Source organism: Rhinopithecus roxellana, chromosome 12, assembly GCF_007565055.1.
Source record: "Rhinopithecus roxellana isolate Shanxi Qingling chromosome 12, ASM756505v1, whole genome shotgun sequence".
Classification (NCBI taxonomy): domain Eukaryota; kingdom Metazoa; phylum Chordata; class Mammalia; order Primates; family Cercopithecidae; genus Rhinopithecus; species Rhinopithecus roxellana.
This window is the reverse complement of record NC_044560.1, coordinates 87227880-87250608: the sequence shown is the minus strand read 5'-3', so window position 1 is coordinate 87250608 and position 22729 is coordinate 87227880. Positions and strand designations below refer to the sequence as shown.

The 22729-nt window shown below is 49.1% G+C and overlaps 1 protein-coding gene across 1 annotated transcript in view; it reads right to left on the bottom strand.

Annotated features, from left to right (window-relative positions):
- The window catches only part of THRAP3 (thyroid hormone receptor associated protein 3), a 99420-nt gene extending 95508 nt beyond the window's left edge, over positions 1-3912 (bottom strand). The window contains exon 1 of the mRNA XM_030942455.1: positions 3519-3912. The gene's annotated coding sequence lies outside the window, so the exon portion shown is untranslated. The remainder of the gene's footprint in view (positions 1-3518) is intronic.
- Between the last annotated feature and the right edge of the window lie 18817 nt (positions 3913-22729).

The following is a 22729-nucleotide window of genomic DNA, read 5'->3' as shown; positions in this document are numbered from 1 at the left end:
AATTTTTTTTTTGTAATTTTAGTGGAGACGGGGGTTTCACCGTGTTAGCCAGGATGGTCTCGATCTCCTGACCTCGTGATCCGTCCGCCTCAGCCTCCCAATGTGCTGGGATTACAGGCGTGAGCCACCGCGCCCTGCCCAAAAATTTTTTAAAAGGCTGGGCTTGGCGGCTCATGCTTGTAATCCCAGCACGTTGGGAGGCCAAGCCGGGCGGATCACGAGGTCAGGAGATCGAGACCATCCTGGCTAACATGGTGAAACCCCCGTCTCCACTAAAAATACAAAAAATTCTCTGGGCATGGTGGCAGGCGCCTGTAGTCCCAGCTACTCTGGAGGCTGAGGCAGGAGAAAGGCATGAGCCCGGGAGGCACAGCTTGCAGTGAGCCGACATCATGCCACCGCACTCCAGCCTGGGTGACAGAGTGAGACTCCGTCTCAAAAAAAAAAAAAAAAAATCAGCCTGGCCAACATGGTGAAACTCCATCTCTACTAAAAATACAAAAATTAGCCAGGTGTGGTAGCTCGTGCCTGTAATCCCAGCTACTCAGAAAGCAGGAGAATTGTTTGAACCTGGGAGGAGATTGCAGCAAGCCAAGACCGTGCCACTGTACTCCACCCTGGGCAACACAATGAGACTCCATCTCAAAAAAAAAAAGACTTACTAGAACTTACTAGAAAAATAAAGTTTAAAAAGACATACAAAATACATATTTTTGTTATTACACACAACAGACATAAATTTCCTCAGTCTGATTGCTATTAAGCACCAAATGTGGTGGCTCACGCCTGTAATCCCAGCACTTTGGGAGGCTGGGGCAGGTGGATCACCTGAGGTCAGGAGTTTGAGATCAGCCTGGCCAACATGGTAAAACCCCATCTCTACTAAAAATTAGCTGGGCGTGGTGGCGGGTGCCTGTAATTCCAACTACTCGGGAGGCTGAGGCAGGAGAATCACTTGAACCCGGGAGGCGGAGGTTGCAGTGAGTGGAGATCGTGTCACTGCACTCCAGTTTGGGTGACAGAGCTAGACTCCATCTCAAAAAAAAAAAAAAAAGGGGGCAGGCGCAGTGGCTCACGCCTGTAATCCCAGCACTTTGGGAGGCCGAGATAGGCGGATCACGAGGTCAGGAAATCGACACCATCCTGGCTAACACAGTGAAACCCCATCTCTACTAAAAAATACAAAAAACTAGCCTGTAGTCCCAGCTACTGGGGAGGCTGAGGCAGGAGAATGGCGTGAACCCGGGAGGCGGAGCTTGCAGTGAGCTGAGATCCGGCCACTGCACTCCAGCCTGGGTGACAGAGCGAGACTCTGTCTCAAAAAAAAAAAAGAAGTTTTTAAACACTCTCAATTCATTGGGGACCAGACAAAAACCAGTGTATGGACCACACTTTGCGTAGCACTGTTCTAGAAGATACTTGCAGCCCCTCCCACATCCCTCTCCACCACCATCTGTGCAAAAGCAGGATGTGGCACCCACTAACTGTTACCACTCTTTTTCCACACTTGGACCCCAAACAAGTTCCTCTTACAGTTGGGGTGTCCCCTTTCGGGTGGCAGTGACTATAACGTCACTGACTCCTCTCAGAATTAGATTGGATAGTGGTGGGCTCCTGCAAAGACAGTTATTCCCAAGAAAGTCAAAGGTCAGTCCTCAGGGGATCCATCCAGGCCCTGCTGCAGACTAGGATTCAGATTTTAGAAGCTGCTTCCCCAGCCCCTCTTGCATCAGAAGCAAGAGCCTGGACCTCACTGATCTATCTCCTCCAAGCTACTTGCTGGTGCATTTTATTTACTCCTAAGACCTGCTTCATTGAAACGGGCACTTTATTATCTGGTCTAATTCGGTGTTTCCCAACCAGGGACAATTCTATCCCCCAGAGGATATTTGGCAATGTCTGGAGACATTTGTGGTTGTCACAACCCCGAGCATGGGGGAGTACTGCTGACATCTATTGGGTATTGAGGCCAGGGATGCTACTAGACATCCTACAATGCACAAGACAAATCCCTCACAACAACGAATAATCCTGCTCAAAATAGCAGTAGTGCCAAGGTTGAAAAACTCTTTATCTTGCTTAGAGAGGAAAAGTTCAGTAACGCTAAGCTTTAAAACATGATTGTGTTGGGCCAGATGCAGTGGCTCCCTCCTGTAATTTCAGTGCTTTGGCAGGTCAAGGTGGGGGGATCACTTGAGACCAGGAGTTTGAGACCAACCTGGGCAATATAGCAAGATCCCATCTCTACAAAAAATTTTAAAATAAGCCAGGCATGGTGTCAGCCTGCCTGTAGTTCCAGCTACTTGAGAGGCTGAGGTGGCAGGATCACTTGAGCCCAGGAGTTCAAGGCTGCAGTGAGCCATGATGCCATCACTGCACTCCAGCCTGGGCAACAGAGCAAGACTGTCTCTAAAAAAAAAAAAAAAAAAAAAAAAAAAAAAAAAGTTTGAGACCAGCCTGGCCAAACATGGCGAAACCCTATCTCTACAAAAAATACAAAAATTAGCTGGGCATGGTGGTGCATGCCTGTAGTCCCAGCTACTCAGGAGGCTGAAGTGGGAGAATTGTTTGAAACCGGGAGGTGGAGGTTTCAGTGAGGCAAGATCATGCCACTGTACTCCAGCCTGAGGTGACAGAGAGAAACAACATCTCCAAAAAAAAAAAAAAAAATTATGTTGATTACATGGACATGCCAAAAAGGAAACTACAAAAGAAAAAGAGAATATTACTATGGTTTATTCAGTAATAACTAACATAATTCTGTTGTTGGCTGGGCGCGGTGGCTCAAGCCTGTAATCCGAGCACTTTGGGAGGCCGAGACGGGCGGATCACGAGGTCAGGAGATCGAGACCATCCTGGCTGACACGGTGAAACCTCGTCTCTACTAAAAAAAATACAAAAAACTAGCCGGGCAAGGTGGCGGGCGCCTGTAGTCCCAGCTACTCGAGAGGCTGAGGCAGGAGAATGGCGTAAATCCGGGAGGCGGAGCTTGCAGTGAGCTGAGATCCGGCCACTGCACTCCAGCCCGGGCGACAGAGCGAGATTCCGCCTCAAAAAAAAAATAAATAAAAATAAAAAAAACACACAATTCTGTTGTTGTAAAGTTCATCAATAAATTCATGCTTTCCTTCTCCCACCTCCTTTACAGTAGGGGGCACAGGGTTGGTGGAGGTTATGGTGGGGGAGGCTGCAAAAGGTAGATTGGGGTGAGATGGAGATGAGAGGTGAGGTCAAACAGCCGGAAGAGCACACAGATTTTGATGCCAGATCTGACTTCACATTCCCACCCTTGACTACTGCTTTAGCTGTGTGCCTTCAGGCAAGTGACCTATCCTCTCTGAGCCTCAGTTTTCTCATCCATATGACGACTCCTATCTTACAGGGAAGGTCCAGGCACTCAGCCATTAACAGGACTTCATCCTGAGGCAGTGGGAACTATGAAAGGAAGCTCAGTGAGCCGGGGGGAGGCTGCCAGCTTTGAGTGCTCACGTGGGCAGCCTGGAAGGGAGCCGACTTACCCTCACAGTGCCTGTGTTTAGTCTCCCTCCAGGTAGGCTAAGAAGTCTTTCTTGGCTGGTTGCGGTGGCTCATGCCTATAATCCTGGCACTTTGGTAGGCTGAAGCGGGTGGCTCACCTGAGGTCAGGAGTTCAAGACTAGCCTGGCCAACAGGGCAAAACCCTGTCTGTATTAAAGTTACAAAAATTAGCCGGGCATGGTAGTGGGTGCCTGTAATCCCAGCTACTCAGGAGGCTAAGGCAGGAGAATCGCTTGAACCCGGGAGGCTGAGGTTGCAGTGAGCCAAGATTCTGCCACGGCACTCCAACTTGGGCGAAAGAGCAAGATTCTGTCTCAAAAAAAAAAAAAAAAAGTCTTCAGTCTTTCTTGAAGTCTAGCCAGAATCTCTCCTTTCCTAGCCTGGACTCTTCTTTTTGTTTAGTTCAGAGCCTCAGGTGTTTGTTGCTATCACCCTGGTCTATCAATGCAGCAGGGAAACGTCTTGAGGTTGTAATTTGTGTTTTGCTCTGCTTACTGCGGGTGTTTACTCCTTCCGGCCTGGGGGTGGGGACTGCGGCTGTTACAGGCTTTGGGATTGCCAAGCCAAAAGCAGAGGTTGCCAGGCACCAAAAGACATCCCCCAGCCAGGGCTCTTGTTTATCCAAGGCCCAGCTCCAGGAGCCAGTTACTATGCTGAGTTACTCTACAGCACAGGGCTCCCAGCTTGGGAGGGGCGGAAGTGGGACCCATCAGAGAAGTCTTGACGAGTTTTCCCAAGCCAGAGAAAGCGAACAGGGGTCTGGGTGTGTTTGCTGCTGCCGTTGTCTTTTCTTGAATAATAGCAACTTTGCATCACTCCCATTCAGATCTCCCAGGACCTCCGCTAGGTGCAAAGTTGCTGTTTGTGGGGAGGGGACGGATATGGGAGCACGAAGTGGTCTTGGGAGTCACAGCAATAGACCTCTATGGCTAAGCCAAGCCGATCCAAGAAGATAGAATTGACTGAAGACCAGAGAATCTTCCTCTAAACATTCCAGACTGGATAACCCCCCGGGAATTATACCCAGGGCTTCAAAGGGGTGGGGGCAATATAAAAAATTTAATTATGGCTGGGCGCAGTGGCTCATGCCTGTAATTCCAGCACTTTGGGAGGCCAAGACGGGCGGATCACTTGAGATCAGGAGTTCGAGACCAGCCTGGCCAACATGGTGAAACCTCATCTCTACTAAAAATACAAAAAAAAAATCAGTTGGGCATAGTGGCGGACACCTGTAATCCCAGCTACTCGGGAAGTTGAGGCAGGAAAATCACTTGAATTTGGGAGGCAGGGATTGCAGTGAGCCCAAATCGCACTCTTACCGGTTGAAGGTATCCCCAGGTTCTTGGCGTCTTGAACAAAGAATTGGACAAAACACACACACAAAGCAAGGAAAGGATGAAGCAACAAAAACAGAGATTTACTGAAAATGAAAGTACACTCCATAGTGTGGGAGCAGGCCGACATAAGGGCTCAAGAGCCCTATTACAGAATTTTCTGGGGTTTAAATACCCTCTAGAGGTTTCCATTGGTTATTTGGTGTACACCCTATTTAAATGGAGAGGATATTTCCTGTCATAGCTGAAGTACTTCCATTTGATTTAGCTCTAGGAAGTCAGTGTGAATCAGCCTTAGGTTTCCTGCCTATAGACCTTATTTTCCTGCCTCAGCATCACTACACTCCAGCCTGGGAGACAGAACAAGACTCCATCTAAAAAAAAAAAAAAAAAAAAAAAAAAAAAAAAAAAAAGGCCGGGCGCGGTGGCTCAAGCCTGTAATCCCAGCACTTTGGGAGGCCGAGACGGGCAGATCACAAGGTCAGGAGATCAAGACCATCCTGGCTAACACGGTGAAACCCCATCTCTACTAAAAAAAAATACAAAAAAACTAGCCGGGCAATGTGGCGGGCGCCTGTAGTCCCAGCTACTTGGGAGGCTGAGGCAGGAGAATGGCGTAAACCCAGGAGGCGGGGCTTGCAGTGAGCTGAGATCCGGCCATTGCACTCCAGCGTGGGCGGCAGAGCGAGACTCCGTCTCAAAAAAAAAAAAAAAAAATTAATTATAAACTTAAAATTTAATATAGTATATTCAAGGCCACTAACACTCAAAGTGCATCTGTCAAGTGCGTCCGTGTGAAGAGACCACCAAACAGGCTTTGTGTGAGCAACATAGCTGTTTATTTCACCTGGGTGCAGGCAGGCTGAGTCTGAAAACAGAGTCAGCGAAGGGAGATAGGGGTGGGGCCGTTTTATAGGATTTGGGTAGGTAAAGGAAAATTACAGTCAAAGGGGGTTGTTCTCTGGCAGGCAGGAGTGGGGGTCACAAGGTGCTCAGTGGGGGAGCCTTTTGAGCCAGGATGAGCCAGGGAAAGGAATTTCACAAGATAATGTCATCACTTAAGGCAAGGACCGGCCATTTTCACTTCTTTTGTGGTGGCATGTCATCAGTTAAGGTGGGGCAGGGCATTTGCACTTCTTGTGTGATTCTTCAGTTACTTCAGGTCATCTGGGCGTATATGTGCAAGTCACAGGGGATGCGATGGCTTGGCTTGGGCTCAGAGGCCTGACAGCATCATGTCCTAATTACTTTCCTACATTTTACTGTTTTTTTGAGACAGAGTCTTGCTCTGTCACCAGGCTGGAGTACAGTGGCACCATCTCAGCTCACTGCAACTTCTGCCTCCCGGGTTCAAGGGATTCTCCTGCCTCAGCCTCCCGAGTAGCTGGGACTACCAGTGCGTGCCACCACACCCAGCTAATTTTTGTATTTTCAGTAGAGACGGGGTTTCACCATGTTGCCTAGGATAGTGTCAATCTCTTGACCTCGTGATCCACCCTCTTCGGCCTCCCAAAGTGCTGGGATTACAGGCGTGAGCCACCAAGCCCGGCCTTTTTTTTTTTTTTTTTTGAGACGGAGTCTCTGTCGCTTGGGCTGGAGTGCAGTGGCCGAATCTCAGCTCATTGCAAGCTCCGCCTCCCGGGTTCACGCCAATCTCCTGCCTCAGCCTCCCGAGTAGCTGGGACTACAGGCGCCCGCCACCTCACCCGGCTCGTTTTTTGTATTTTTTTTAGTAGAGACGGGGTTTCACCATGTTAGCCAGGATGGTCTCTATCTCCTGACCTCGTGATCCGCCCGGCTCAGCCTCCTGAAGTGCTGGGATTACAGGCTTGAGCCACCGCGCCCAGCTTTTTTTTTTTTTTTTTTTTTTTTTTTTTTTTTAAAACAGAGTCTTGCTCTGTTGCTCAGACTGGAGTGCAGTGGTGCCATCTCAGCCCACTGCAACCTCTGCCTCCCGGGTTCAAGCAATTCTCCTGCCTCAGCCTCTCGAGTAAGTGGGATTACAGGCATGTGCCACCACGTCTGGCTAATTTTTCTTTTTTTTTGAGACAGAGTCTTACTCTGTCGCCCAGGATGGAGTGCAGTGGCATGATCTTGGCTCACTGCAACCTCCGTCTCCCAGGTTCAAGCAATTCTCCTGCCTCAGCCTCCTGAGTAGCTGGGATTACAGGCGTGTGCCACCACATCCAGCTAATTTTTGTATTTTTAGTAGAGACAGGGTTTCGCCATGTTGGCCAGGCTGGTCTTGAACTCTTGACCTCAGATGATCTACCCACCTCAGCCTCCCAGTGCTGGGAGGCATGGAGCCACTGCACCTGACCTAATTTTGTATTTTTAGTAGAGACAGGGTTTCACCATGTTAGCCAGGCTGGTCTCAAACTCCTGACCCCAAGTGATCCGCCCTCAGCCTCCCAAAGTGCGGGATTACAGGCATGAGCCACCACACCTGGCCCAGTTTACTATTATGAATGCTTTTAAAGTAGTTGGCATCTGCCGCGTGAATACCTGCGTGACAGTGTGCCACTGCTCACTCCTCCCTGCTCCACCTTTACTGACATCATGTTGGCAGCTTGAAATTGGCCATGGGGAGTGTTTACATCATGGAAATTGGCAAGTGTGACAAATCAAGTCCCTCCCTAATGCACCCCAAGCCATTTGTAAACATTCACCAGCACACCTCTGGGTAGAGATTCCCAAAACATGACTGTGATTGAATTTCTCACCAGCCAGCCTGGCAGGGTGTTTTGGAGCAGATCACCTGGTTTAGAGAATGAAATAAATGGGACATTTCCTTTTTTTTTTTCTGAGACAGAGTCTCACTCTGTTGCCTAGGCTGTAGCGCAGTGGCGCTATCTCGGCTCACTGCAAGCTCTGCCTCCCAGGTTCACGCCATTCTCCTGTCTCAGCCTCCCGAGTAGCTGGGACTACAGGTGCTCGCCACCACGCCCGGCTACTTTTTTTTGTATTTTTAGTAGAGACGGGATTTCACTATGTTGGCCAGGATGGTCTCAATCTCCTGACCTCGTGATCCACCTGCTTCGGCCTCCCAAAGTGCTGGGATTACAGGCATGAGCCACCGCGCCCGGATAAATGGGACGTTTCTTACATCTAAGCATCATACAATAAAATGCATACTTGTTACCTGTATCTCGTCCAGACACATTTGGGGGCCCATCTCTTCCTCCTCCCTTAGAGACGAGAGTGCACACCCACTCATGAAACATCCCTAGCACATCCCAAAACACACCTGGGATGCCTTTTGGGTGGAATAAGAACAGAAGCTCCATGAGGGCAGGGACTTCATTACTGCTGTACCTAGACTGCTCCTCGGTCTCAGCGGCTCTCCTAGTTTCCCCGACTTCTGACTTAGGGCAATTTAAGCCATGTTAGGGCCAGGGGGCCCTGTGCACACGGGCCGAAGGAAGAACCAGCCAGACGCCCTGGGGTAGCCTCTTCTCAAGAACATGAACCTACTTGAGGGATGGTTCTCAGTCAGGAGCAATCCCTTCCCAGGAAACATCCGGCAATGTCTGGAGGCAATTTGGATTGTCACAAGAGCAGAGGAGTTGGGGGAGTGCCAATATCTGTTGGGTAAGGGCCAAGGAGGCTGTTAAGCATCCTACAGGGCACAGAACGCCCCCCACGCCCCCACCCCCACCATCCAAGATTATCCTGCCCCAAATGTCAACAGTGCTGAGGTTGAGAAAGCCTGGGACTGGGACACAGCGGGGAGGAACTCAGAGAGGACGGGGTCAGAGAAGAGACAGGAAAAGGTCAGCCTGCCCTGTAGCTACTGATCCCTCTCTCCCCACAACCCCCTTGCTCTGTGTGGGACTTTGGTCTCTTCTTTTGTCTCCCGCCCTGCTTCTGTCCTCTGTCTCTTTGGTGTTGTCCCTGTTTATTTCTGTTTATCTCTCGGTCTCCATTTCTCACTCAGTCGTGCCATCCACTCTGGCTGGATCCCTGTGTTCTGAGACATGAGACAAGCCTTTGGCATTTGTACTCCTTCACCCACACTAATCACTCCAGCTGCCTCGGCCTGGGAGCGGAGCCAGGAGGTTGACAAAGGGGGAGGGTACAAAGAGGGGGGTTGGGGGTAGGGGGTAGCACACACTCCCTGCTATCCTCACCACTCTTCTTCCTCTTGTTCCTGGGGCCCCACTGTCTGCCACTGAGAGCCCTAGAGATCCAACCACTGTTTTTCTCTCACCCTCCAGGGCCTGGGACCAAGCCAGCATGCCCGAGTGGCCTTGCCCTGCCCACTGACCTCTTCCTCTTTACCTCACCCCCTGGCTCCTTAAATTTCCCCTTCAGCCCAGTCCAGCAGCTGTTACAAAACAACTGGGGGCTGGGCAGCTCCTTACCCTCGGCCTTGCCCTGGGCAGCAAGTCATGACTGCCACTCAGCCCAGCACCCTCCGCCCAGAGATCAGGGACCTGTGGTCTCTGCCCTGGTCCTAGTTTTTAGGACCTGGAGACCACTGCCTTGAGCCAGGAAATGGTTTCTTGTGTTAGGACCCAGTGCTCAGTGTCCAGATTCAATTGCCAGTGCCTGTCCCCAGTACCTAGGACTCAGCCCTTTGTGCCTGAGGCCAGAGCTGCCTGCCCTGTTCCTACCACACACCTCGCCTGGCCTAGGCTGCTGTGTTTTAGGGGTGGCCACTGTTTGAGGCCAGGAACCCTGCAACTGACATTGCAGAAAAGTGTGGTGGCAATTTTTAAAACAGAAAGTTGAGGGACTTTTGGCCAGGCTTGGTGGCTCATACCTCTAATCCCAGCAGTTTGGGAGGCTCAGTCAGGAGGATCACTTGAGGCCAGGAGTTCAAGTCCAGCCTGGGCAACATAGTGAGATCCTGTTCCCATCACTATTTTTTTTATTTTTAGATTCCATTCCTTTTGGGAGGCTGAGGCGGGTGGATCACTTGAGGTCAGGAGTTCAATACCAGCCTGACCAACCATGTTGGTTTTAGTCCCTATCAAAAATACAAAAATTAGTGGACATGGTGGCAGGCGCCTGTAATGCCAGCTACTTGGGAAGCTGAAGCAGTAGAATCGCTGGAACCCGGGAGGCGCAGGTTGCAGTGAGCCAAGATCACGCCACTGCACTCTAGCCTAGGTGACAGAGTGAGACTCCGTCTCACCAAAAAAAAACAAAAACAAAAACAAAGTGTAATCTCAGCACTTTGGGAGGCCGAGGCAGGCAGATCACCTGGGGTCAGGAGTTCGAGACCAGCCTGGCCAGCATGGTGAAAACCTGTCTCTACTAAAAAATACAAAAATTAGCTGGGCATGCCCGGGGCAATGGCTTACACCTGGAATCCCAGCACTCTGGGAGGCCGAGACTGGTGGATCACGAGGTCAGGAGATCAAGATCATTCTGGCCAACATAGTGAAACCCCTTCTCTACTAAAAATACAAAAATTAGCTGGGCGTGGTGGCACGTGCCTGTAATCCCAGTTACTCTGGAGGCTGAGGCAGAAGAATCACTTGAACCAGGGAGCCAGAGGTTGCACTGAGCCAAGATCGTGCCACTGTACTCCAGGCTAGAGACAGAGTGAGACTCCGTCTCAAAAAAAAAAAAAAAAAGGCCGGGCGCGGTGGCTCAAGCCTGTAATCCCAGCACTTTGGGAGGCTGAGACGGGCGGATCACGAGGTCAGGAGATCGAGACCATCCTGGCTAATACGGTGAAACCCTGTCTCTACTAAAAATACAAAAAACTAGCCGGGCGACGAGGCGGGCGCCTGTAGTCCCAGCTATTCGGGAGGCTGAGGCAGGAGAATGGCGTAAACCCGGGAGGCGGAGCTTGCAGTGAGCTGAGATCTGGCCACTGCACTCCAGCCTGGGTGGCAGAGCAAGACTCCGTCTCAAAAAAAAAAAAAAAAAAAATTTAAATTGAGGGACTTTTTTTTTTTTTTTGAGCCGGAGTCTTGCTTTTGTCCCCCAGGCTGGAGTGCAATGGCGCAATCTCAGCTCACTGCCTCCCAGCTTCAAGCAATTCTCCTGCCTCAGCCTCCCGAGTAGCTGGGACTACAGGCACCCACCACCATGCCTGGCTAATTTTTGTATTTTTAGTAGAGACAGCGTTTTATCATGTTGGTAGTTCATGTCAGGAGTTCAAGCCAGGCTGGTCTTGAACTCCTGACCCCAGGTGATCTGCCTGCCTTGGCTTCCCAATGTGCTGGGATTACAGGCATGAGCCACCACGCCCGGCCTTTTCTTTTTTTTTTTTTTTTTTTTTTTTTTTGAGAAGGAGTCTCGCTCTGTCACCCAGGCTGGAGTGCAGTGGCCAGATCTCAGCTCACTGCAAACTCCGCCTCCCGGGTTTACGCCATTCTCCTGCCTCAGCCTCCCGAGTAGCTGGGACTACAGGCGCCCGCCACCTCGCCCGGCTAGTTTTTTGTATTTTTTTAGTAGAGACGGGGTTTCACCGTGTTAGCCAGGATGGTCTCGATCTCCTGACCTCGTGATCCGCCCGCCTCGGCCTCCCAAAGTGCTGGGATTACAGGCTTGAGCCACCGCGCCCGGCCCCGGCCTTTTCTTTCTTTTTTTTTTTTTTAAACAGAGTCTCGCTCCATCACCCAGGCTGAAGTGCAATGATATGATCTTGGCTCACTAAAACCTCCGTCTCCCAGGTTCAAGTGATTCTCCTGCCTCAGCCTCCCGAGTAGATGGGATTAAAGGCGTGTGCCACCAGGCCTGGCTAATTTTTGTATTTCTACTAGAGATGGGGTTTCACCTTATTGGCCAGGCTAGTCTCGAACTCCTGACCTCAAGTGATCTGCCTGCCTTGGCCTCCCAAAGTGGAGAGATTTTTAAAGTAATATAAACCATTCTCCAGCCTTGCCAGCGTGGTGAATCCCCGTCTCCACTAAAAATACAAAAATCAGCCAGGTGTGGTGGCATATGCCTGTAATCTCAGCTACTCAGGAGGCTGAGGCCGTAGAATCACTTGAACCTGAGAGGTGGAGGGTGCAGTGACCCGAGATCGTGCCATTGCCCTCCAGCCTGGGTGACAGAGTGATACTCCATCTCAAAAAAAAAAAAAAAAAAGAAAGAAAGAAAAAAAAAGGCATGGTGGTGCATACCTGTAATCCCAGCTGCTCCAGAGGCTGAGCCAGGAGAATTGCTCGAATCCGGGAGGCAGAGGTTGCAGTGAGTCGAGATCATGCTACTGCACTCCAGCCTGGCAACAAAGCGAGACTCTGTCTCGAAAAAAGAAAAAGAAAAGAAAAAGAAAAGAAATCGTTCAAATGAGCATTTAAGATAAAATTTGGGGAAGGGACTAGCAGTACAGGCAGAAGAAGGAGAGAAAAGTCAGTGGGTATAGTTGCCAGATAAAATACGGAATGCCCAATGCAAGGTGAATTTCAGGTAAACAATAAATAATTATTTAATGTAAGTATGTCCAATGCCATATTTGGGACACACTAAAAAATTATTCATTGGTTTTCTGAAATCCTCCTTTGTAACAGGGACCTATGTTTTGATGTGTGAAATCCAGCAGCATTGTCCAGAGATATCTTCCAGGTTATTTTCCAGTAGCTTTAAGTGGAGAAGTGGAGTGTTTCTCTTTTTTTCCCCCTGGGGTCTTGCTCTGTCCCCCAGGCTGGAGTGCAGTGGCAAGATCTTGGTTCACTGCAGCCTCGACCTCCTGGGTTCAAGTGATCCTCCCACTTCAGCCTCCCAAGTAGTCGGGACTACAGGTGCGTGCCACAATGCCTGGCTAATTTCCTTATTTTTTTGCAGAGACAGGGACTAGCTATGTTGCCCAGGCTGGTCTTGAACTCCTGGGTTCAAGTGATGCTCTCGCCTCAACCTCCCAAAGTGCTGGGATTACAGGTGTGAGCCACTGCACTCAGCCCCCAGTTCTCAGTGTTTCCTTCCAGGCACATTTTACTGCCATGGCTTCTTAACTGGCTCCCTGTCTCCAGTCTTGCCCATCTGCTACCACACCCTGACTGGCTGGTGCTTCACCTGCAGTCATGTTACCTCCCGACTGAAAACCCTTCTGTGGTTTTCCATGCCACATGAGGAGGAACAAAATCCCAGCCTATCAGGATACAAGGCCCTCAGTGCCTGATTCCTGCCCAGCTTCCAGGACATTTGGCAACATCCCCGCCTGCCTCACACTGCACCAGAAAAATGCTTCTTCCCTATTAGTCTCCCCAACTCCTGCGATGATTCTGGCTCCCATGTCTTACAGTTCTCTCCATCAGCTATGTAGTGCACACAGACAGCACCTACTGCACGCCAGGCACTGGGCTAAGAAGGACACAGTGGGCCGGGCGCGGTGGCTCAAGCCTGTAATCCCAGCACTTTGGGAGGCCGAGACGGGCGGATCATGAGGTCAGGAGATCGAGACCATCCTGGCTAACACGGTGAAACCCCGTCTCTACTAAAAAATACAAAAAACTAGCCGGGCGAGGTGGCGGGCGCCTGTAGTCCCAGCTACTCGGGAGGCTGAGGCAGGAGAATGGCCTAAACCTGGGAGGTGGAGCTTGCAGTGAGCTGAGATCTGGCCACTGCACTCCAGCCTGGGCAACAGAGCGAGACTCCGTCTCAAAAAAAAAAAAAAAAGAAGAAGGACACAGTGGAGAACACGACAAATGTTCCTGCTCTTGTGACTTATATTTTGGCAGAGGCGCATTTAATAGATAAACAGTTACAATGAGGTGTTTGTTGTGGTAGGGTAGGTAAAGAACACTGGGGTCAAAGAAGGCCTCCTGGAAAACATGATATTTAAGATTTGAACAGTCATTAGCCCACTAAAGTGGGACAGCAGGAGAGAGCGTTCCAGGCAGAGGGAACAGCTTGTGCAATGGCCCTGAGGCTCAGAGAGGAGGTGCAAGTCCAGGATGGTGGGAATACAGAGAAGAGAGGAAGAAAACAACAGGGTGAGGAGGCCCCAGGAAGCCGCCGGACAGAATGTGCCTTTGATTCTGAGAGCTATGAAAAGGCCTGGGAGGAATTTAAGCGGGAGAGTATCCTGAACAGGCTTGTGGCTACTGTGCAGAGACTAGATTGAAGACCTTGTTTCTCTTTTCAGGATGGCAGAAATGACAGCAGCCTGGGTTAGGGTGAGGGCACTGCAGACGGAGTCACAGATATGTCAGAGGTGTCAGTTTTGGACTTGTTGAGTTGGTAACGCTAGCAAGACATCCAGTCGATATGCTGTCGATCTCAGGAAAAAAGTCTGGACCTGAGAGATTCTGGTTTTTTGTGTTTGTTTGTTTGTTTTATGAGACAGAGTTTTGCTCTTGTCGCCCAGGCTGGAGTGCATTGGCGTGATCTCGGCTCACTGCAAGCTCTGCCTCCCGGGTTCATACCATTCTCCTGCCTCAGCCTCCTAAGTAGCTGGGACTACAGGCACCCGCCACAGCGCCTGGCTAATTTTTTGTATTTTTAGTAGAGACAGGGTTTCACCGTGGTCTCCATCTCCTGACCTTGTGATCCGCCCGCCTCGGCCTCCCAAAGTGCCAGGATTACAGGCATGAGCCGCCACGCCCGGCCTGTTGGATCTTTATATACATTTACTTATTGATTCCTCACAACAACCCTATGAGGTATGTGCTTTCACTCTCGCCATTTTACAGATGAGGGAACAAAAGGTTGTGTGCAGGTGGGGTGCAGTGGCTAATGCCTGTAATCTCAGGCAGTGTCTTGGACAACATAAGACCAAAAAACAGTTGTGTGAGGTAATCAAAGCTACACAGTTACTAAGTGCCAGAGCCAAGGTTCCAACTCCAGTAATCCAGCTCCGGATCTATGCTCTTAACCACACCACACAGCCTCTCACCGAGGCAGTAATTTAAGTCCTCAGAATTGATGTGATTAATTTCAGAATTGTGAACCAGAAGGGCAAATGATCATCCTTAGGAATACCAGCATCTAGCCGGGTGCTGTGGCTTGCACCTGTAATCCCAACACTTTGGGTGATTGAGGTGGGTCAATCACTTGAGGTCAGGAGTTTGTGACCAGCCTGGTCAACATGGTGGAAACCCAGTCTCTACTAAAAATACAAAAATTAGCCGGGTGTGGTGGCGTGAACCTATAATCCCAGCTACTTGGGAGACTGAGGCAGGAAAATTGCTTGAACCCAGGAGGCAGAAGCTGCAGTGAGCTGAGATTGTCCCACTGCACTCCAGCTTGGGGGACAGAGTGAGACTCCGTCTCAGAAAAAAAAAAAAAAAAAAAAAAAAGCATCTAAAGCCAAGGTGGCAAACAGGTGGCTCAGGGGTTGAATTCGGCTCTCTTTTTATTTTTTGAGATGGAGCCTCACTTTTTCGTGCAGTCTGGAGCACAGTGGCGTAATCTCAGCTCACTGCAACCTCCACCTCCTAGGTTCAAATGATTCTCCTGCCTCAGCCTCCGGAGTAGCTGGGATTATAGGCATGTGCCACCACACCTGGTTAATTTTTGTATTTTTTAGTAGAGACAGGATCTCACCCTGTTGGCCAGGCTGGTCTCGAACTCCTGACCTCAAGTGATCTGCCCACCTTGGCCTCCCAAAGAGCTAGGATGAATCCTGCTCTTGAACAAGTCTTCGCAGAAGTGAATTTTTTAAAATTAATTGCATACAAAAATGAACCCAAAATGATCAAAGACCTAAACATAAGAGTTAAAACAATAAAACTCTTAGAAGAAAACAGGGGAAGGCTGGGCATGGTTGGCGGCGACTCATGCCTGTAATTCTAACACTTTGGGAGGCTGAGGTGTGAGGATCACTCGAGCCCAGGATTTGGAGACCAGCCATAGTAACATGGTGAAACCCCATCTGTACAAAAAATACAAAAATTAGCCAGGCATGGTGGTGCATGCCTGTAGTCCCAGCTACTCGGGAGGCTGAGGCAGGAGGATCACTTAAGCCTGAGAGGTTGAGGCTACAGTGAGCTGTGATCGCACCACTGTACTCCAGCCTGAGCAACAGAGTAAGACTCTATCTCCAGGAAAAAAAAATAAAAAGAAAAGAAAAGAAAGGAAAAGAAAAGAAAGAAAGAAAGGAGGGAAGGAAGGAAGGAAGGAAGGAAGGAAGGAAGGAAGGAAGGAAGGAAGGAAGGAAGGAAGGAAGGAAGGAAGGAAGGGAGGGAGGGAGGAAGGGAGGGAGGACTGGCCGGGTACGGTGGCTCAAGCCTGTAATCCCAGCACTTTGGGAGGCCGAGACGGGCGGATCACAAGGTCAGCAGATCGAGACCATCCTGGCTAACACGGTGAAACCCCGTCTCTACTAAAAAATACAAAAAAAACTAGCTGGGCAGGGTGGCGGGCGCCTGTAGTCCCAGCTACTCAGGAGGCTGAGGCAGGAGAATGGCGTGAACCCGGGAGGCGGAGCTTGCAGTGAGCTGAGATCTGGCCACTGCACTCCAGCCTGGGTGACAGAGCGAGCCTCCGTCTCAAAAAAAAAAAAAAAAAAAAAAAAAGTTAAAACAATAAAACTCTTAAAAGAAAACAGGGGGAGGTCGGGCATGGTTGGTGGTGACTCATGCCTATAATTCTAACACTTTGGGAGGCTGAGGCATCACTTGAGCCCAGGATTTAGAGACCAGCCACGGTAACATGGTGAAACCTCATCTGTACAAAAAATACAAAAGTTAGCTAGGCATGGTGGTGCATGCCTGTAGTCCCAGCTACTTGGGAGGCTGAGGCAGGAGGATCACTTAAGCCTGAGAGGTTGAGGCTATAGTGAGTTGTGATCGCACCACTGTACTCCAGCCTGGGCAACAGAGTAAGACTCCATCTCCAAGGAAAAAAAAAAAAGAAAGAAAGAAAGGACTGGTCGGGTACGGTGGCTCAAGCCTGTAATCCCAGCACTTTGGGAGGCCGAGACGGGCGGATCACGAGGTCAGGAGACCGAGACCATCCTGGCTAACATGGTGAAACCCCATCTCTACTAAAAAATACAAAAAAATAACTAACTGGGCGAGGTGGCGGGCGCCTGTAGTCCCAGCTACTCGGGAGACTGAGGCAGGAGAATGGCGTGAACCCGGGAGGCAGAGCTTGCAGTGAGCTGAGATCCAGCCACTGCACTCCAGCCTGGGTGACAGAGCAAGACTCTGTCTGAAAAAAAAAAAAAAAAAAAAGAAAGAAAGGACCAAAGAGTGAAAAGATAACACACAGTGTAGGAGAAAATATTTGTAAATCATATCTGATAAGCAATTAATATCCACATTATATAAAGAACTCCTGAAACTCAACAACACAAAAACAACCCAATTAAAAAACAGGCAAATGACAACTTAAATAGGCATTTCTCCAAAAAAGATATACAAATAGCCCATAAACACAGGAAAAGATGCTCAGTATCACTAATCATTAGAGAAATGTAAATCACAGGCCGGGGGCAGTGGCTCATACCTGTAATCCTAGCACTTTGGGAGGCCACGGCAGGCAGATCTTGAGGTCTGGAGTTCAAGACCAGCCTGGCCAACATAATGAAACACTGTCTATTAAAAATAGAAAAAAAGTAGCCGGGCATGGTGGCAGGTACCTGTAATCCCAGCTACTCGGGAGGCTGAGGCAGGAGAATTGCTTGAACCCGGAGGCGGAGGTTGCAGTGAGCCGAGATCGTGCCACTGCCCTCCAGCATGGGCAACAGTGTGAGATTGTGACAGTGTGAGACTCCGTCTGAAAAGAAAAAAGAAAGAAAGAAATGCAAATCACGGCCACAATGAGATACGACTTCATATCCATCAGGATGGCTATTATCATTCAAAGGAAACAAAAATCAGTGTTTTTGAGGATGTGAGGAAACTGGAATCTTTGTGCATTGCTGGTGGGAATGTGAAATGATACAGCCATGATGGAAAACAGTACGGCAATTTCTCAAAAAATTGAAAATAGAGTTACCATATGATCCAGTAATTTTATTTCTGGGTGGATGCCCAAAAGAATTGAAAATAGGGACTTGGACAGATACTTGTACACGCATATTCATTGCAGCATTATTCGCAGTAGCCCAAAGGTGAATACAACCCAAGTACCCACAGACAGAAGAATGGAAAACACAATGTGACATATATGTACAATGGCATGTCATTCGAACTTAAAAAGGAATGAAATTCCGACACACGCTACAACACCGGTAAACCTTGAGGATACTATGCTGAGTGAAATAAGCCAGTCACAAAAAGACAAATATTGTATGATTCCACTTTCGTGAGTTACCAAATGAGTAGTCAAAGTCATAGAGACAGGAGGCTGAGGCGGGCAGATCACCTGAGGTCAGGAGTTTGAGATCAGCCTGGCCAACATGGTGAAGCCCTGTCTCTACTAAAAATACAAAAATTAGCCAGGTGTGGTAGCGGGCACCTGTAATCCTAGCTACTCAGGAGGCTGAGGCAGGAAAATAACTTGAACTCAAGAGGCAGAGATTGCAGTGAGCCGAGATCGCGCCACCACACTCCAGCATGGGCGACAGATCGCGACTCCATCTCAAAAAAATAAATAAATAAGTGAAAAAATGAAAAGGATAACTTTAACTTTTACCTTTTTTTTTTCCAGACGAAGTTTTGCTCGTCGCCCAGGCTGGAGTGCAGTGGCATGATCCAGGCTCATTGCAGCCTCTGCCTCCCAGGTTCAATTGATTCTCCTACTTCATCCTCCCGAGTAGCTGGGATTACAGGTGTCTTCCACCATGCCCGGCTGATTAACTTTAACTTTTAAATTTGGTAAAACATTTCATGTTTGAATTAAAATTTTTTTTTTTTTTTTTTTTTTTGAGACTGAGTTTTACTCTTGTTGCCCAGGCTGCGGTGCATTGGCACAATCTTGGCTCACTGCAACCTCCACCTCCCAGATTCAAGCAATTCTGCCTCAGCCTCCCTAGTAGCTGGGATTATAGGCATGTGCCACCATACCCAGCTCATTTTTTGTATTTTAGTAGAGACAGGGTTTCACCCTGTTGGCCAGGCTGGTCTCAAACTCCTGACCTCAGGTAATTCACCTGCCTCGGCCTTCCAAAGTGCTGGGATTACTAAAATTTGTTCTTAGAAAACAAAAATATTACATTTTTCAGTTCTCATGGTTTTTAATTTTAAACACAAACTTCTGGTCATCATTGGGTTTTTTTTGTTTTGTTTTTATCTTTTTTTTTTTTTTTTTTTGAGACGGAGTCTCCCTGTGTTGCCCAGGCTGGAGTGCAGTGGCAGGATCTTGGCTCACTGCCATCTCCTCCTCCTAGATTCAAGTGATTCTCCTGCCTCAGCCTCCTGAGTAGCTGGGATTACAGATGTGCGACACCACGACATCATGCTCGGCTAATTTTTGTATTTTTAGTGGAGACGGGGTTTCACCATCTTGGCCAGGCTAGTCACGAACTCCTGACCTCAGGCGATCTGCCTGCCTCGGCCTCCCAAAGTGCTGGGATCACAGGCGTGAGCGACCTCGCCTGGCCCATGATTGAGTTTTAATAATACTTGTAAATTTTAAATTAGCACAAGAGCCAGGCATGGTGGCTCACACCAGTAATCCTAGCATTTTCAGAGGCAGAGGCAGGAGGATCGCTTGAGCCCAGGAGTTCAGACCAGCTTGGGTAACATGGTGGACCCTGTCTTTACAAAAAATTTAAAAATTAGCCAAGTGTGGTGGCATGTGCCTATAGTCCCAGCTACCTGAGAGGCTGAGGTGGGAGGATTGCTTGAGCCTGGGAGGTTGAGGCTGCAGTGAACTATGATCACACCACTGCACTCCAGCCTAGGTGACAGAGTGAGGCCCTGTTTTGAAAAACAAACAAATAAATAAATTAGCACAGGTGGTCACATAGAATTGAAGTAACTTAAGTTTTGTTTCTTTACCTTTAAAATCACTGTGTCATCATTGCTTATTCTGCAATAACTGTTTAATCTCAGGAATATGTTGCTTCCTGGAGTTGGAGACACCAACAGAGCTCAAAGCAAGCTTGAATGATTCCAAACTATTAAGAAATTACTTTCAAAATGAATGTGTTTAGCTGTGTCAAGAGGCAAGTTATACAAGTGGGATTTCTCCCAATTGACTTTGGCACACATGTTTATTAAAGGCTAAATAGGGGCCGGGCGCGGTGGCTCACGCCTGTAATCCCAGCACTTTGGGAGGCTGAGGTGGGCGGATCATGAGGTCAGGAGTTCAAGACCAGCCTGACCAGCATGGTGAGAACCCATCTCTACTAAAAATACAAAAATCAGCTGGGCGTGGTGGCAGGCGCCTATAATCCCAGCTACTCAGGAGGCTGAGGTGGGAGAATCACTTGAACTGGGGAGGCGGAGCTTGCAGTGAGCTGAGATCACGCCATTGCACTCCAGCCTGGGCGATGTCGTGAAAGTCTGCCTAAAAAAAAAAAAAAAAAAAAAGCTCAGCTGGGCACAGTATCTCACGCTTGTAATCCTAGCACTTTGGGAGGCTGAGGTAGGCAGACCGCTTGAGCCCAGGAGTTTGAGACCCACCTGGGCAACAGGGTGAAACCCCATCTCTACAAAAATATATAAATATTAGCCGGGTATGGTGGCATATGCCTGTAGGCCCAGCTACTTGGGGGGCTGAGATGGGAGATCATTTGAGCCTGGGAAGTCCAGGCTGCAGTGACCCATGATTGTGCCACTGCACACCAAGCCTGGGCAACAGAGCAAGATACTGTCTCAAAAAAAAACAAAACAAAAACAAAAACAAAACAAAAAACAGAAGATTCAACAATAAATAGAGCCACTATTTAGAACTCAGACGGTGAAATTCTTTTTCAAGAAGTATTTTTTTAATGTTGTTTAGAATGCCAATGCAAGGTAATAATAAAAAGCAAACTGACTTTTAGTCATTTTTATTTTGGTTCTTAAATTCTCTACACATGATGCACTTTTATTTCCCACACCTGCGGTAGACCCTGCCCATCATCCTACCCTTGATAGGCCACTGCAAGCCATACTGGAACCCGATTCGACCTGGCAACTGTGGACAGGAGGGGAGTGACAGGGACTGCCCCTTGGGAGTCATTCAAATTTTTAACCCTTAATTCAGAGGATATTCTCAGGTATTACCTCCTATAGGAGGCCTCCCTTTGACAGTCTCTCCCTGCTTGAACCCGGGTCAAATATTTTTCCTTGTCAGGTATGGTGGTGTACACTTGAAGTCCCAGCTACTAGGAAGGCTGGAGCAGGTGGGTACCTTGAGCCCAGGAGTTTGAGTCTAGCCTGGGCAACATAATAAGACCCTCATCTCTAAAGAGTGTTTTTTTTTTTTTTAAATTACGTTTTATATTCCCAAAGCACCGTGTGCTTAATTCTGTTACTGACCTCACACTGTATTCTATTTTTACGTATTCTTCTACTTCTAGGCCGAATGCATTGAAGCCAAAGACCATGTCCTTACCAGCCAAGTGCAGTGGCTCACACCTGTAATCCTAGCACTTTGGGAGGCGGAGGCAGGAGGATCATTTAAGGCCAGGAGTTCAAGACCAACCTGGACAACAAGTGAGCTCCGTTTCCACAAAAAATTTAAAAATTAGCCAGGCATGGTGGTGTGCACCTGTGGTCCCAGCTACTTAGGAAGCTGAGGTGGGAGAATCACTCAAGCCCGAGAGGTCCAGGCTGTAGTGAGCCATGATCATGCCACTGCACTCCATGCCCTGTTGGTCAATTAGGGCTCAATGTTCTGGCCATATTGGGACATGTCTAATATGGCTGTCCCAAAGTGGAGTGATTTGGGGAAGGGACTGGCAGTACACAGGAGGTGATGTTAAGCTACCTCAGGATATCATGGCCCCTCATGGTGGGAAGGGCACCTTGCAACTAAGACTCTTACTCTGTGTGTTAGTTCAAGGAATACCTTACCCAAATCACTAGCCCTAATTTGCAGATAAGGAAATTGAAGCTCACAGAGGTAAGGGGGGTTGCCCAGTTATAGAGTGAGTCACTGGCCAAGCCTAGAGCAGAGCACACATTTCCTGCAACCAGGACATCGGCCATAGGCCTGTGGTCCGGTCCACGGTGGGCCGGGCAGTTCCAACCTCAGCTGCCTTGCCAATGTGCTCATGTAACCACCAGGGGGAGCGAGATAGCCGTTCATGGGGAAGCAGGGCACAGGCTTCGGGTTGGACTGAATGTTCTTTTGAGAGGGCCCACGGGCACACACAGTGGAGCTGGGGAGTCCTGTTAAAGAAAGATTGTGTGTGTGTTGAGGGGCGGGGGTGTTGTAACAGAGCTGGAGTTCAGGAGTGTTGGCAACTGGGATGAAGAGAGGAGGAGGGAAGGGCATTTTGCTGCCTCCCTCTGGCCCTGCCTGCTCTAGCCCTATTGGGAAAAGGGCAGAGCTGGGGAAAGGGAGGGATCTCCAGAGGGAATGGCTCTGCCTCCACCTCCGTTCTGTTCAGGCTCAGTCAGGGCCTAGATCGGACAGGACATTCCTCAATCTCCAGCTGAAAACCAGGAAATCAGACCTGGAGGCTACCTCCCTGCAGCCTGGGTCAGCTCTTCCAAAGCCCTCCCTGCCCCCAGGGCCCTGCTGCCTCAGAGGAGCCACACTCCAGGCTCCTGAAGGCTGAGTCACTCCTAGAACTTCTGTGTTCTTCCCTCCTTCCCTCCTGGCTCCTCTTTCCTGGGCTACGGGATCAGACCCTTCTGTGAGCACCACATCTGCATAAGAAATTGCTATCCCAGGAAATTGCTATCCCAGCGTGGTGGCTCACACCTGTAATCCCGACACTTTGGGAGGCTGAGGCAGGATGATCACTTGAGTCCAGGAGTTCAAGACCATTGTGAGTAATATAGGGAGACCCTGTCTCTACAGGAAAAAATTAAAAATAATTAACCAGGCATGGTGGTGTGTGCCTGTATTCCCAGCTACTCAGGAGGCTGAGACAGGAGGATGCCTTGAGCCCAGAAGGTTGAGGCTGCAGT